At 42.6% G+C, this 12,171-nt stretch overlaps 1 protein-coding gene across 1 annotated transcript in view; it reads right to left on the bottom strand.

The window, feature by feature from the left end:
- ZBTB43 (zinc finger and BTB domain containing 43) overlaps positions 1 to 11,853 on the bottom strand; it is a 37,280-nt gene extending 25,427 nt beyond the window's left edge. Inside the window, exon 1 of the mRNA XM_070430653.1 lies at positions 11,755 to 11,853. The gene's annotated coding sequence lies outside the window, so the exon portion shown is untranslated. The remainder of the gene's footprint in view (positions 1 to 11,754) is intronic.
- Positions 11,854 to 12,171: the final 318 nt, after the last annotated feature.

Genomic DNA, 12,171 nt, shown 5'->3' on the forward strand with positions numbered 1-12,171 from the left:
GTGGAGTCCCTTGGCCTGGCCTGCGGGGATCGGGCTGAAACCAGCAGTCCGACATCCCCCGAGGGGTCCCGGAGTGCGAGAGGCACTCTGCAAAGTTGCTGTCGCTGGACAGCTCCTGCATTGAGCGTCTGCCCCCTGGTGATCACTGTGTATCATACCTACCGGCATGTCATACCTACCATCTCACCCAGTCGCTTAGCCTTTTATATATAGAGATGGTGGAGTAGAAAGCTCTAGAGGTCAGGTCCTCCATAAAAACAATCAGTAAGCTGTTAAAATTATCAGAATCAACTATTTTGGAACCCTGGAATCTGATCAGACACTTATAGTAACTTATAGCCTCTCCCTTGTAGAAGGGAGAGGCAGCTGAACCTTGCTAAGAAAGCAGTGTGCCCAAACCAGCTACAATCCCTTCCTCAGCCCTGTCATAGCCTGGGGGACACTGGCCCACATTCCTACAGTGCTGGCTGATCCCAGGGTAGACAACAGGGCCATGTCCTCCCAAAATTGGGGTTTTTACCCCTGGCCAGTCTGGTAGACCCACACAGCTTTGTTTGGATTCCTCAGGTTGCAGTGGCTTCCCCAGCAGCATCTATCATAAGGTTTAAAAAAAACCAACATATGTTCCCCTGCATTCCTCTGGGTCAAAGCATTTAAGGAAATCTTTGTCAAGTCACAGTCTGACCACACAGATAAAGCAACAGAAACTTCAGTGACTATATACAACAAGGAATACTATAGACTTTGAAAAATAGTTTGGAAAAAAACACTGTTCAAACAGGCCACTGCAGCCCTCAACGAGTAATAAAGGAAATTGCCTCGGAGGGGAAGAATCTATTTCAAGAGCCACCACATTAGAATATTCAAAATGTTCCAGTTCTTAACCAAAACTAAAAACTACACAAAGAAAAAGGAAAATATGGAGTATTCACAGGGAAAAAAGAATCAGAAATTCCAGACATTGCAAGCACTCGTTAAAGATGTTGAATCAATCATCTTGTGTATCAAATTGCTAAAAACAAAACGAAAACCCTATATGACAAAGAACTAAAGGAAATCAGGGAACAATGTCAATGAAGAGTCAGAAATTATAGAAAGGAACCAAATAGAAATTCTGGAGCTAAAAAGAATAATAGCTGTGTTATAGGCTGAATTATATCCCTTCTCCCATTCATATGTTGAAGCCCTGTAACCTCTAGTACTCCAGATGTAGCAATTAAGTTAAAATGGGGCCATCAGTGTGGGCTTTAATAGAATCTGACTGGCCTGTTGGTAAGAAATGAAATTTGGACACAGTGGGAAAGTGGCCATCTGCAAGCTAAGAAGTGCTCAGGAGAAACCAAATCTTCTAACACCACAATCTCAGACTTCTGGCCTCTAGAATTGTGTGTGTGTGTGTGTGTGTGTGTGTGTGTGTGAATTCTGTTATTTAAGTCACCTAGTCTGTGATGTTTTGTTATGGCAGACCTAGGAAACAAATATGAACTGAAATTAAAAATTCATAAAAGGAATTTAATGGCTGATTTAAGCAGGCAGAAGAAAAAAAATCAGCAAATTCAAAGATAAAGCAAATGATATTATCCAGCCTGAGTAGTAGAAAGAATGAAGAAAAATGAACACAATCTGAGGCACCTGTGGGGCATTATTAAATGTACCAACACTAAACATGCACATCATGGGACTCTCAGAAGAAGAAAGGGGAGAAAAGATATTTAAAGAACAATGGTCAAAAACTTCCCAAATTTGATAAAAGACACACCTACACATCTAGAAGCTCAACAAACTCCAAGCGGGATAAAATTAAAGAAATCACATGGGATACATCGTAAGTCAAATAGTAGAAAGCCAAAGACAAAGGATAATCTTCAAAGCACAAGAAAGAAGCAACTCATCACGTAAAAGGGCTTTTCAGTAAGATTAACAACTAATTTCTCATCAGAAACCATGGAGGCAGTGGACCACATTTAAAGTGATAGAAGAAGGCAGTGGTATGACATTTAAAGAGCTAGAAGAAAAATCTGTCAACCATGAATTCTATATATGGCAAAACTATTCTTTCAATAATGAAGAAGAGGCAAGCCCTGGACGGGTAGCTCAGTTGATTAAAGCATCATCCCAATATGCTAAGGGTGCAGATTCAATCCCCAGTCAGGGTACGTACAAGAATCAACCAATGAATGCATAAGTAAGTGGAATAACAAATTGATGTTTCTCTCTCTGTGTGTCTCCCTTCCTCTCTCTCTAAAATCAATCAATCAATCAAAATTATTTTAAAAGAATGAAGGGGAAATTAAGACATTTCCAGATAAACAAAATCTAAGGGTATTGTTACCAGTAAACCTCCCCCACAAGAAATGATAAAGGGAGGTCCTTTAGGATGAGATAAAAGAACATTAGATAGTAATTCAAAGCTATATACAGAAATAAAGACTACTGAAAAAGGTAACGACATAGGTAAATATAGAAACTGATATTATGCTTGGTTTATAACTCCTCCTTTTTCCTATATGATTTAAAAGATAAATTAATAAAACAATAATTATGAATCTATGTTAATAGGCATACAAAGTAAGAAGACGTAATCTATGACAATAACCATATTAAAGGGAGGGACGAAGATGCATAGGAGCAGGGTGTTTACATACTATTGAAACTAAGTTAGAATTAGTCAAACTAGGTTGTTATACATTTAAGATACCAACTGTAAACTTCAAGGTAAGTAGCAGGAAAATAACAAAAAATACATATGAAAAGAAGGGAATCAAAACTGAATACAATAAAGTAAGTTAAAAAAACAAACATTTAAAAAAGACAGTGATAGAGGAACTGAGGAACAAAAAGCATAGATGATATTAAAAAGACAAATAGCTAAATGATAGAAGTAAATCCTTCCTCCAATTAAAAGGCAGAGATTAGCAGGATGGATTAAAAAACATAACTTATTTATATGCTGTCTATAAGAGACTTACTTCCAACATAAAGGCACAAAGAGGTTGAAAGTAAAACTATAAAAAAATATTGCATGCACAGAGTAACCAAAGAGAGCGGGGGTGGCTATATTGGGGTCAGCAAAATAGGTTTACAATTCTGAGTACATAAAACAGAGTTTGTTGCTGTATTATTTATTAATTATTGTATTACTTTCCATACAAACTACAGACCTACTTTTGCCCATCCCTATATTACCATCAGACAAAACAGATTTTTAAGTCACAAAGGTTACAAGAACAAAGAATACTATATATTGATAAAAGATTCAATCTATCAAGAAGATATAACAATTATAAACACACATATATGTATACACACTTAACAAGAGAAACATAATGAAGCAAAATATGATGAAGCAAAAATGGACAGAACTGAAGAGAGAAGCAGACAGATCTATAACAGATGGACTTCAACGCCTCATTTCCAATAATTAATAGAAAAAACAGACAGATCCATAAGTAAATAAAGGTATTGAATAATATTATAAATCAATTATACCTACAAGACATATACAGAACACACACAAAAAAGGGAATGCAGTTCTGATACATGCTACAACCTGGATAAACATAATGCTAAAAATGAAACATCATACTAAACATTAACTTAAATAAGCCAGATACAAAAGTACAAATGTTGTATATTTCCACGTATGCGAAATATTTAGAACAGGCAAACTCACAGAGACAGACAGTAGATCAGAGGTTACCATGGACTCAGGAGAGTTATTGCTTAATGGGTAGAGTTTCTGTTTGGGGTGAGAAAAAATTGGTGCTGGTTGCACAACAAGTACAATGAATGCCACTGAACTGTACACTTTAAAATGGTTAAAATGGCAAACTAACGATATATATATATTTTACCACACATTAAAACTGGGAAAAAAATCATATAACTTTATTTTTAACTGTGTCAATTGCAATTTAATAAGTATCTGATCTCTGCCATAATTTTGGGTGAGTGTGGCTTTCTACATATTTCCTGATCTTAGTAACATGCAAAGCCTGAACTTTAAAGGCTTTTCTGTTATATAAGCGATATATACAAAGTTACAGGCAGTTGTGAGCTATAAAAATAGTATAGCTCCTGTTTCAATTGTTTAAAAGACTTTAACAGAAGTAATGAATTAGCTTGCTAAAAACAATATAGAATACTGTATGTAAGGGCCTATGAGGGATCTTTAAGATGATCAAGGCATCTCATCGTCCAGAGTTTATAATCTGGTAGGGGAGATGAAACAAACAAACAAACAAACTTGAATACAACCCTGTTATTCAACCCAAAGCCGGACAAAAAAGCACCAGGAATTCAGGGGAGGGAACCTGGTATACCCTACAGTTATATATCTTGTCACTATAAATTTTGATGTCACCAGGGTAAGAGGAAGACTTGAGGGCAGCGTATAAATCTTCCCATTTACCACATCCTAACCAAAATAATCTAAGAAGTGTGGAAAAGTTGGCTTGAGTCCTCGAAACTAGAGACCAGAGTTATCTATATGCCACAAACTTTAATTAAGGGTATAGTAGAGATGTGGTCAGACTGAAAGGAGCTGTTGCCCCAGCAACGCCACCTGCAATACCAGGCAATCCTCATATAGTGCAGCACCTGAGTCAGAGGACCACTAGTACCTGTTCATTTGGAAGGTCTGTAACTAAAAAGTGAGGGTGGACCGTGGGACAGGTCCTGCAGATTGGCAATATTCAAAAGTGGTTGCACTGGGATACCAATGGTTGCCTTTGGTAGAGATTTCTTTTTTAAAAAACCTGATATGAGGATGGGGCTCAGTAGTAGCCCAGGAAGGAAGCAAAGACATCGTTCATCATTTGCCAGCTGAGCAAGAGACTACAAGGTCCCTGATATCACTTTCACCAACAAGGGAGAAAGTGCAGAGCTCAAGCTCTCCTGAGAGTACCTAATAGCCCCTGGCCCCAGCCATTCCCTTAAGCTAAGCTCTGGTGTCGGTATGGTTCAGGCTGTCCACCAGCAAAAGAGCTAAGAGTTTATTCTAACAGCACCCAGATATACCGTGAAAGACCAAAACCAATCCACCCAAAAGGGAGAAAATTTCAGACCTGAACAGACTGTTTCCTCTAAAAAGTTAATAAACAGAATAAAAGCAACATGGTTTTATTCTGTTAAGTAAATGGAGTCTGTAAACAGATTCTACAGTAACAAAAAGAAGAAAATAGCAAGAGATAAAGAGTACAGTTTAGATAGCATTTTTAAATAACTATCTTATGAAAACAACTTATGACAACATGGTCTATATGAATGAAGTATAAGGAAGAAGAGATAAAACAGCAGAATGATATATAAAAAAAGAGCTCACTGAATTAAAGGAAAGATGTAAGGAAACTAATAGAGCAGAAATTTAAACAGGGAATAAGCAGCAGAATTTCGACTACAGAAAATGGAATCAATGACGTGGAAGGCACATTGGGGAACTTCTATCAGAATCCAGGAGGAGGATAATAATATGAAAACAGCAAGAGAGAAGATAATAGAACAGAAGAACAGAGACTACAGATAAAATGCACCACAACGTATGGTTAATTACTGTCTTTGAGAGAAAGAACAAAATGAATGGAGAAGGAATAATCAGGTAAAATATTTAATAGATGAAAACTTCCCTGAGTAGAAAACTTTCAGTATTCAGAAGAGGCTTTCGGTGGGGACAAATTAGCCCCAGATAAAAAGCAATGTTGGTCTTGCTAGGCAAAGCTTAAAAATAAGCCTCAAAAGGATCAAACTATTTCCAAGGAATTTAATTGTGTTCCAGACAATGCTTGAGAATATTTACATTAAAGAAAAATATCCAGAACCCAAGAAAGTAAAATTCATGTCTGGTACCCATTAAAAAATCACCATGCATACAAAAAAGCAGAAAAATGTAGTCATAGTAAGGCAAGAGAAAAAAAATCAATAGAAACAGACCTAGAATGACAGATTTATACAATTAGTAGAAAATTTTACATTCCATATGTTCAAGAAAATAGAGGACAATTAAGCATATTAGGTAGAGAAGGAAAAAAGAACCAAGTTGGACTTTTATTTTTTTTAATTATTGATTTTTATTGATTTCAGAGAGGAAGGGAGAGGGAGAAAGAGATAGAAACATCAATGATGAGAGAGAATCACTGATTGGCTGCCTCCTGCATGCCCCCCACTGGGGATGAAACCTGCAACCTGGTCATGTGCCCTTGACCGGAATCGAACCTGAGACCTTTCAGTCTGCAGACCGACGCTCTATCCACTGAGCCAAACTGGCTAGGGCCAAGTTGAACTTTTATACATTAAAATCAACATTGACTTCTGAAAGGAAAAATCATGTTGAAAATGTAGAGATGCTGGTGCTATTCACTGCGTACATTTACCTTGCTAATAAAACTACACATGTATGTGAATAGTAGCAAGAAAACTAATCAAGATTGGTATTTTTTATTATATTAACTAGAGGCCTGGTGCAAGAAAATCGTGCCCTGGGGGGGGCGGTCCCCACAGCCCAGCCTGTGCCCTCTCATAGTTCAGGTGCCCTCGGAGGATGTCCGACTGATGGCTTAGGCCCGCTCCCCATGGGAGTAGGACATCCTTAGCACTGCCGCGGAGGTGGAAGAGGCTCCCACCACCGCTGCTGTGCTCACCAGCCATGAGCCTGGCTTCTGGCTGAGCGGCACTCCCCCTGTGGGAGCACACTGACCACCAGGGGGCAACTCCTGCGTTGAGTGTCTGCCCCCTCGTGGTCACTGAGCATCATAGTGACCAGTTGTTCTGCTGTTGGGCTGAAACTGGTTCTCCAACATCTCCCAAGGGGTCCCGGATTGCGAGAGGGCACAGGCCAAGCCGAAGGACCCCACTGGTGCATGATCGGGGCTGGGGAGGGACCATGGGAGGGCGCCAGGGCATGTCTGACCCGTCTTGCTCAGTCCCGATTGGCCGGACCCCAGCAGCAAGCTAACCTACTGGTCAGAGCGTCTGCCCCCTGGTGGTCAGTGCACATCATAGTGAGCAGGTGAGCGGCCTTAGCATATCATTAGCATATTATGCTTTGATTGGTTGAACAGCTGACCGGATGGCTGGACACTTAGCATATTAGGCTTTTATTATATAGGATGTCCATCCTATGCATTCTTAGATTATTCCTTTGTTTTTTTAAAATAAACTTTTAATTTTGAAATAATTTCAGCTTTATAGAAAAGTTGTAAAGGATGTTGAGTGTTCCCATACACCCTTCACCCAATTTTCTTTAATGTTAACATCTTACATTACCATAGCACATTTGTCAAATAAAAAACCAACCCTGGTAAATGCCTATGTAATTTTGCAGAATTAAAATCTCCAGACCGTGGTCAATCAGCACCCCTATATTTTCTCCTAATTGGAATACTCTAGCCAAAGAACTTAGTAAAACCTCTTTTAGGATTTCTAAAAACATGCTTTTTACTTTATGAAGTATATCAACTATACTTCAATAATTTTATTTTTTAAAGAAGGTATTCCCGGCCCATGTGGCTCAGTTAGTTGGAGCGTCGTCCTGTGCACCAAAGGGTCATGGGCTCATACCAGGTTGTAGTTTGAGGGATGCTCTTTCTCTCTCTCTCTCTCCCCTTTACTTCCTCTCTCTCCCTAAGAAAATAAAAATAAACAATACAAATATAAATAAAAAAGAAGGGCCTACCCAGTTTGGCTGAGTGGATAGAGTGTCGGCATGCAGACTGAAGGGTCCTGGGTTCAATACCGGTCAAGGGCACATACCCTGGTTACAAGCTTGATTCCCAGTAGGGGGCGTGCAGGAGGCAGCTGATCAATGATTTTCTCTCATCATTGATGTTTCTCTCTCTCTTTCCCTCTCCCTTCCCCTCTTTAAAATCAGTAAGAATATATTTTTTAAAAATAATAAATAAATAAAAATAAAAAAGAAGGTATTGTTCTAGCCATTAACTCCCCACTTATCATCCTGCCAATATATTACAATAAAGCCAAGGAAATGTTTTTAACTTAGCCTCTCATATTCATTAGAATTTAGGAGAAGAAGCTCAAATCAAGAAAGCAGATGCAGAAAGGTACTTGGTTTCATGAAAATTAACTACATACCAACAAAATAAAAGGAAAGTTTTTTTTCCTCAATATGTTACAAACAAGATGGAAAACTTTCCAAACTTATTTTAGACTAGGGGCCTGGTGCACGAAGATTCACGCACTGGGGGTGGGTCCCTCAGCCCGACCTGCACCCTCTCCAATCTGGGAGCCCTCAGGGGACCCCTCTCCAATCCGGGAGTTTCTGTCTGTCTTTGCAATCATATGAGCGAATTGTCTGAGACCCCCAACCCAGTTTGGTTTGTTGCTCACAGAATAATAGAGGCATTTTTTTTCTTTGCGTCATTGGTGGAGATTTCCTGGAAGTTTTAGGATAGCTTCCCTTTAATTTTTCCTACACACTCTGATTTTACTTATGTTTCTCACCTTTGCTTTCCCTCCATCCCCCACTGCAACAGTAACTTGCTCCAGGCTCACTTTGCTCTAGTGTCTAGGACAGCAGTTCTCAACCTGTGGGTCACGACCCCTTTGGCGGTCGAACGACCCTTTCACAGGGGTCGCCTAAGACCATCCTGCATATCAGATATTTACAATTACGATTCATAACAGTAGCAACATTGCAGTTATGAAGTAGCAATGAAAATAATTTTATGGTTGGGTCACAACATGAGGAACTGTATTTAAAGAGCCAGAAGGTTGAGAACCACTGGTCTAGGACAGTGGTCGGCAAACTGTGGCTCGCGAGCCACATGCGGCTCTTTGGCCCCTTGAGTGTGGCTCTTCCTAAGCCTTAGGAGTACCCTAATTAAGTTAATAACAATGTACCTACCTATATAGTTTAAGTTTAAAAAACTTGGCTCTCAAAAAAAATTTCAATCGTTGTACTGTTGATATTTTGGCTCTGTTGACTAATGAGTTTGCTGACCACTGGTCTAGGAGATCCGTCTGCCACCAGAACTACGATTCCCAGCATTCCTGGTGCTCCCCACACTCTGGGTTTCGGCTTCAGGTCCTGGGGCTGCCACCAGAACTACTATTCCCAGAATTCCTGGTGCTCCCTGTGCTCTTGGTTTTCCCTTCCTGCTCTGTCTCTGTCCCACGGCCTCCCACTCTGCCAAGTCCTCCAAGCCGCCAGCTCTCCCTTTCTGCTCACTGTCTGGTGGCTTGGGGAACTTGGCTCCACTCTCTGCCGGCTCTCCCACTCTGCTCTCCACCTGGCGCCTGTGAATGCAAATTAACCTGGCAGCTTTGTCGGGTTAATTTGCATACACACCTTGATTGGCTGGTGAGTGTAGCGGAGGGACGGTCAATTTACATGTTTCTCTTTTATTATATAGGATAAAGATAAGGTAAAAAATAGCTCATGAAAATGATATAGAGCATATTCCACTAATTTTAAGAGGCAAATTTTTTTTCACATTTTTTAACTTCTTAAATCAGGATGTTGGCACAAAGTGCAACACAATGTAAAAGCATGAACACAATTCTGAATTGAAAAGTATTCAAAAGAGAAGGAATGTTAAGAAGTTTAATGTACAATTTAACCTATTTCACTTATTCTTCCTTGTTATATATGCATTAGAATATCATTGAAAATATCTAAATAAGCCTAAAAATGTTTCCAATAAGAAATTTTAAAAGCCTAAATGATGAGAAAGTATATGTCATAGCTTAATTCGAAATGTTTTTTCTCCCTTTGGTGGTACATAAAATAATCAATGTTATCTAGGATTCAACATGGTAGTAATTCAGCTGCCACATCTTATAAGAAAGTTTGATAAACTATCTTACAGGCAAGTTGACAGTTTAAATATGAGCATAAACTAAAGGCATCCCTTAAAGAAATAACACATAATTTTGCATTATTATAATAAAAAAACCCCTATTTTTCCAACCCTATGAGTTTTCTTCACGTGAAAAGCAAAATCTTCCTCGAATTTTCTACTTATGCAGTAGACTCCTGCACTGAATCCAAGGAATATGGAGGAAGGAGGGGAGCCAGGGTGGGATCTGCTATAAGGAGAAAACTTGAGGAAGATTCTAACAGAATACTTTTAACCAAACTCCTAAGGACCTTTGCTGCGAAGAGAGCAGGGTATCAATAAATTTGGTTCAACTAAATACTATTCCTAAAAGCTACAGAGTGAATTTCTTAAATCACATTTTCAAAGAGCTTGTTAGTTCCAGGTGTCTCCAATGAGCAATTTTTTCCGCATTGTGGTAAAACACACTTAACATAAAATTTACCATTTTAAAGTGCACACTTTGTGGCATTTCGTACAATCGCAATGTTGTGCAACCATCACCTCCATCCATTTCCAGAATGTATGGTCCCAAACTAAAACTCTGTATCCAATTAGACACTAGCTCTCCCCCATTCCCTCCTCTCCCAGCCCCTGGTAAACTATATTCTACTTCCTTTCTCTATGAATTTGCCTATTTTAGATATCTCTTGTAAGTGGACCAATACAATAGTTATTCTCTTGTGTCTGGCTTATTTCTCCAGTGAGTACTCCTGTGAAGCAGAGAATGAACCCCAAATGCTTAGGTTTCTCATCACTGACTAGTCCCTGTACGTACTGACCATCTCTGAACACAGCACACAGCTCTCCCAGAAACCCTGCTACTGTTCCCTGAGCCCCAAGGGCAGAGAGTCTCAGGCCTGCCCTTCCTTACGCTGCAGACAGGTCCAGTGAAGCAGCTGCTGAGAACCCTGGAGGCCATCCTGGGGTGAGTGATGGAGCAGAGGGAAGGAGGGAGCCGTGCAGCGGGCCTGAGGAACCGTGGGTGAGAAAAGGCGAGGGCTCATCAGTCACCGGAGCTCTGAGATGGCCGCCGTCTGCCCGCTAGGGGCTCCTGCACCCTGACACTGAGATGGGCAGACACCTGTCAGAGTTGAGCCAGACTGCGGGCTAGTCACTGAGAATGTCACCAGGACAGGAAGCTTCGAGGGGTCATGAGTCACCTTCCATGGCTCAGCGGTCGGGGCAGGCCGGCCCGCCCTGCCCAGACAACCCGTCCGGGGAGGCACAAACAGGAGAGGAAGCCAGAACCGGCGGACTCAGAGGAACACCGGTGGCCGAAGAGCTGGACCTACAGGCAGGCCGAGAATGGGAATAAGGGCCAAGAGGGAAACACGGGGTCCGGAGACACAGAAGCAAGGCGGAGGCAGAGATAAAAACAAGGTTCAACCACTCCGGGTGGGCTCGAGAGACACAAAGTGGAGAGAAATACAAAGCTGACAGGGGCCAAGTTCAGAGGCAGAATGGGCAGGTGACAGCAGGTGACACCGACGGCCACAGAGGTGACACACGGCGGTAAACAGGCAGGTATCCGCGACGTCCGGGCGCAGCCTTTCCCTCCCGGCCTGGGCTCGAACCCGAGGTCGCCAAAGGCCGGGACACACGGCGGCTGGACCTCTAAGCGCTCGGGGCCGCCGAGGTCCGTCCGCCGAGGTCCGTCCGCCGCCGCCGCCGCAGGGTGACCTTGGGCGCGACGCTCCCTCGGGGGCCCTGGCGTCGCGGTGCGCGCGCGGGGACGGCGGGAGACCGCAGACGCAGGACCCGGCGCACGGGGACTCCCACCACCCGCGCGCGGCTGAAGCATCCGGGTCGGCGGCCGGGCCTGGCGGGGCGGGCGGCGCGCACCGGACCCGCAGGTGAGCCCTAAGCCTCGCCGGCTTCCCTGCCTGCCCCCTCCCCGCCCGCGGTCCCGACCCCGCCGTACCTGCCAAGGGCTCGGCGCTCACATAGCCGGCCCGGGACACTTTCCGCCGCCGCAACCAGGCCCCTTCAAGCTGTCGCCGCCGCGAGCGCCTCAGCCTGCTCCTCCCGCCCCCGGAAACGCTTCCCGGTGCCGCCCCCTGAAACTGACAGTGCTTCCGAGGGTGCGCCGGCGAGAGAGCGGTGTGCGCATGCGTGGCTCCTGCTCCAGGCGAGACCTCGGGCGAGTGCCCCTAGGTATCCCGCGCCTGCGCAGTCCAGCCCGGTGCAGGTCAGTCAGCTTTAGGGACTTTATAAACGTTGACCCATCTCAGCCTGCCTAGCAGAGATAGTGCAAACCGTTTCTGCCTCCGCAGCACCTTTGGCACGAGTGGATGCTGAGTAAATGTTCGATGAAAGGACCAATACACTTTGTGTGGCA

This window comes from Myotis yumanensis, unplaced genomic scaffold (assembly GCF_028538775.1).
Source record: "Myotis yumanensis isolate MYYU_CA2020_CCGP unplaced genomic scaffold, mMyoYum1.0.hap1 SCAF_12, whole genome shotgun sequence".
NCBI lineage: Eukaryota > Metazoa > Chordata > Mammalia > Chiroptera > Vespertilionidae > Myotis > Myotis yumanensis.